Source organism: Telmatherina bonti, assembly GCF_933228915.1.
Source record: "Telmatherina bonti genome assembly, chromosome: 15".
Classification (NCBI taxonomy): Eukaryota; Metazoa; Chordata; class Actinopteri; order Atheriniformes; family Telmatherinidae; genus Telmatherina; species Telmatherina bonti.
Window position 1 is genome coordinate 7,928,196 of NC_136613.1, and position 4,098 is coordinate 7,932,293.

Sequence of the window (4,098 nt, forward strand, 5' to 3'; positions counted from 1 at the left end):
TTGGGATTAATAAAGTACTTCTATTCTATTCAATTTTATTCAATTTTATTCTATTCTATTCTATTCTATTCTATTCTATTCTGAAACTAGTATCAGATGTATTTTGGGTGTATGTCGCAGCTTTTCATAGTAATTAACTCCTTTCTACAAAGAACAGGCTTCACAAAACAAAGATAAATATGATAAATGAGCAATTTTTCATGCAAGTCACACTGACAGTTATACTTTAAGTGATTATAATTGCTGTTATAGTTTTTGTAGTGCATTATTTTTGCCTATTGCTCTTGTTTATTTAAAACCAAAAAGAATAAAGCAGTGATGTGTACATTTTATATTAGTTTATTTAATTAATTTTACTGTGTGTACAACAGACCTGAGTTAGTTTAATATCACTGAATATAAAAGAATTCTTTCCCAGGCTTCACTTGCAGCTGAATTTATCTCAATTTCAAGTTAAAAATTAAAAACTATAGATGGGTGAAAAGAGCTGGCTGATAAAAGGATCCTGTAAACAACACTACTATAACCTAACAACTCTAAGGTTTTATGCTTTACTTCTCTGTGAGGCCAGTAGGGAGAGTTGATGACTTTTCCAGATATTAATTGCAAGTTTTTCAGCAACTTCTTAAAACATAAAAAAGGTGTCACACCATGTTGTTCTAGTGAACACATAATCACAGATTAGATAATAAAATAAGTTCATGTAAGTGATTAATCATTAATCAGTCTTTAATAGAGGGCGCCAAACTCAAGTTTAGCTAAAGGACGTAAGGAGGCTGCAAGGCTGTTTGCATCCGACAAACCATCTTTATTTTCTTTCCAATGTCATGTCACTCCCTGGTTCATTGCATGAACCTTTTCTTACAGTATTTTGGCCTGACAGGATCCAGGCTGCAGTATCTGAAGAGTCACAATGAATTTTACAGCTTTCCTGAACCAGGGGTAGAGCAGCGTATAGATTATAGGGTTCAGAGTGGAGTTAAAGTAGAACAGAAAATAAACCAATGATGCAGTAGTGTTATTGAGCAAATCAGCTTCTGCTAGAGAAACACAGTAATATGGGACGAAACATATCAGAAACACAACAATTAAAACACCAAGATTCCTGGCTGCTTTTAACTCAGATCTCCTTGTTGGAGTGACTGAAAGCTGGAGTTTGATCGCTGTAACATGAGAGCGCATGCGCGGGCCTGAGACACAGCCACCACAAATACTTTCATGTACAGAACTACAATGACACAAACTGGAGCAATAAAGGTTAAAATGACATCAACAGTTCCTGTAATGTGGTCAGTAACAATCACACATTCTCCGTAGCAGGAATTAAACCTGCCTGGTTGAGAAATTTCATTCTTTACCAAGAAAAAGTTGTAGAGAACAGAGCAGAGCCAACACACACACACACAGGCTTTAACTCTGTTCTCTGTCACTCTGGTTGGGTAATTCAGAGGGTCACAGATGGCCACATAGCGGTCAATTGATATGAGAACCATGTTTCCCACCGAGGCCGACGTGATGACATAAGATACATATTTAACCAAAAAACACACGAGGTCACCAAGAAACCAGCAACTTGTTTTCTGCATGATGTCTCCTGGCATTGTCAGGAGACCAATGAGAAAGTCTGAAACAGCCAGCGAGAGGAGGATGATGTTGGTGGGTGTGTGGAGCTGCCTGGAAGGAGAGAGAGAAACATATTTAGAAATAACAAGCAATAAAAAAAAAATTAAAACATAAAATCTTACAAAATTATTTTATATTTAGGTTTTCCGATTTGCCACATTTAAATAAATAATACTTTTAACAAATGGTGAGAGGTCAGATGGAACATCTTGTTCCTTGAAAAAATGTGTGATTTAAATGGACATTAAAAAATATATCAAGAAAAACAATAAATTATTAAAATATATTAAAGCAAAATGCAAAATCTGCTAAGAAGTGTAAAAAATGAAAAGAAAAAACTGAAATAATAAAAAAAAAAGAACAATGAAAGCACAGTGCAAAATCTGCTAGAAAGGTTATCTCTGCCTGTAGTGGGAGATTGAGATGATGACGAGCAGGTTGAGAGTCACAGTGACCACCGATATGAAGGACAGAGTAATGTTAAAGAGTAAAAACTCAGGAAAGGAAAATGCAGGCTTCTTGCAGGAGGAGTTTGACATCAGTGGAAAGCAGAGTTCTGCTCCTTCCTGTGTTTCCATCTGCAGAGATCCACAGAGATCTGCAGCTCTGAACCACACTGTTATATAACTGTTACTCACCTGAAACACCTCCCTTCTGTTTTCTCTGCTGGACACTGATGTCTCTCCTCCTTTATTCTTTGTATCCTACCATCATCTTTATTTTTTTTTTCCACTGGTATTTCACCATCTGCTATTCCTCTTTGAAATGAAGCTTCTTTCACATTTTTCTACCTCTCCACCTTTTTTCAATCAGTAAATTTTACACGTTTCTTTGGTTTGGTTTGCTTTCATTCTGCACTTTACGCAAGTAGACTGAACCGCCTGGACAATGTCCTGCAGTTACAGCAACTGCTGGCTAGGGGCAACACTTCTCAAAGATTCTCAAAAGAATAAACTAGCAGGACAATGAAGAGAGCTCAGCTAATCGATTAGCCAGGACCAGAAAAGGTCCTTCCTTGTTCACTGCAAGTGAACAATCGAACAACACTAAGTTTATGTAGTCTTAGGTAGATGAGATTCTGAGGTCTCAAAGTTCTCTGATCAAAATTTTACATTTGGAAAGGCTTTCCAACTATTTAACCTCGAATGACTGCATTTTGTTGCAAAACAATATTTTCCCAGGTAAGCTGGTAGGCAGCAGAAAGCTTCAGAAAGCAGGGACCCTAGCAGTCCAATTCTTAACTACAGAGGCCATTGTAGCTCTGTGGGCCGTGGAACATCACCTCTCTGGTGCATGAGGTTGAGCGATTATAGCTAGATATGTATAAATAGACTCAGATAATTATTTCTACTCAACGTTGTGCCTGTATTTTGGGTTTTACCTTGGTTGTCAAGAGGGTGGCCCCCGTCGGTTGTGCTTGTGTGCTTGTTTATAACAAACACCGTTCTCAGGCATAACAACGTCCATATGTGCACTGTGTGTGGTAGTTTGATGATCGACTTGCAGTTGTATGTAGTTGGACCAAATGTTGGACCATACGGTAAAAACAAGGGGCGGAGCTGCCAAATGATGACAATCTGGTGCGGAGAAGACTGCTATATTTATAGCAACAATGGTCCCAGTGAGACATTCTATATATATATATATATATATATATATATATATATATATATATATATATATATATATATATATATATTAAACAAATTCACATTTTAGGAAACAAATATACATTTTAAAAAAACAAATTTATATTTCAAGAGAGATTTTAGCATTTTTGCATTATTAAGAAATAAATATTCATTTTAGAAAAAAAAAAATCTCTATGAGGCAACAAATTTATATTTCAGGTACTATAAGTCCCATCAAATGAACAAAGGGCAGCTTTACACAGGTGGGCCCTAAATACCAGAAGTGGCAAAGTGGCGAAGTCATCTTTTAGTACAAATGAACATTTTGTAGTGTAACTACATGCTGGAAGTCAGAAGCAATTATCTGAAGATAAAAGTACAGAACATGTTTTTTCTTTTAACCTTTTGCTTTATCAATGAACAGTGGATCAATAACTGTGGTAGTGTAGTGGTTAAAAGAAAGGGTTGGGTGCAGATGTTCATGGGTTCAATTTCTGATTGTACACCTTTACAAATGATGTCAGATAGTTGTGCTTCTTCTTCACACTCATTAGTATGTATGTATGTATGTATGTATGTATGTACTTTGTACTTTGTACTTTCGTACTTTGTAGTTGGATTTTAAAACGTGCTATATAAATAAAGCTGACATTGACAATAACGACCAGACTGAAGCCACAACACCATCTGGTTTACTGTCACATATTAATGTCTATTAATGAAGAGTGTGGGTGAAAAAAAGAAGTTAAAATAACGATAGCATGTTGTAGACTGGAGCTGTAAAATATTGAAAATCAATATTTTCATCTTAGGTCTATTCAATGTTGGCCATGATTTATTTTCT

At 35.9% G+C, this 4,098-nt stretch overlaps 1 pseudogene across 1 annotated transcript; it reads right to left on the bottom strand.

The window, feature by feature from the left end:
* Positions 1-861: 861 nt before the first annotated feature.
* LOC306766958 (trace amine-associated receptor 13c-like) lies at positions 862-2,201 on the bottom strand (annotated as a pseudogene). The gene is made up of 2 exons: positions 2,029-2,201; positions 862-1,674 (listed from the first exon to the last, which is right to left on the bottom strand). The product of its transcript is annotated as a trace amine-associated receptor 13c-like (transcript).
* Positions 2,202-4,098: the final 1,897 nt, after the last annotated feature.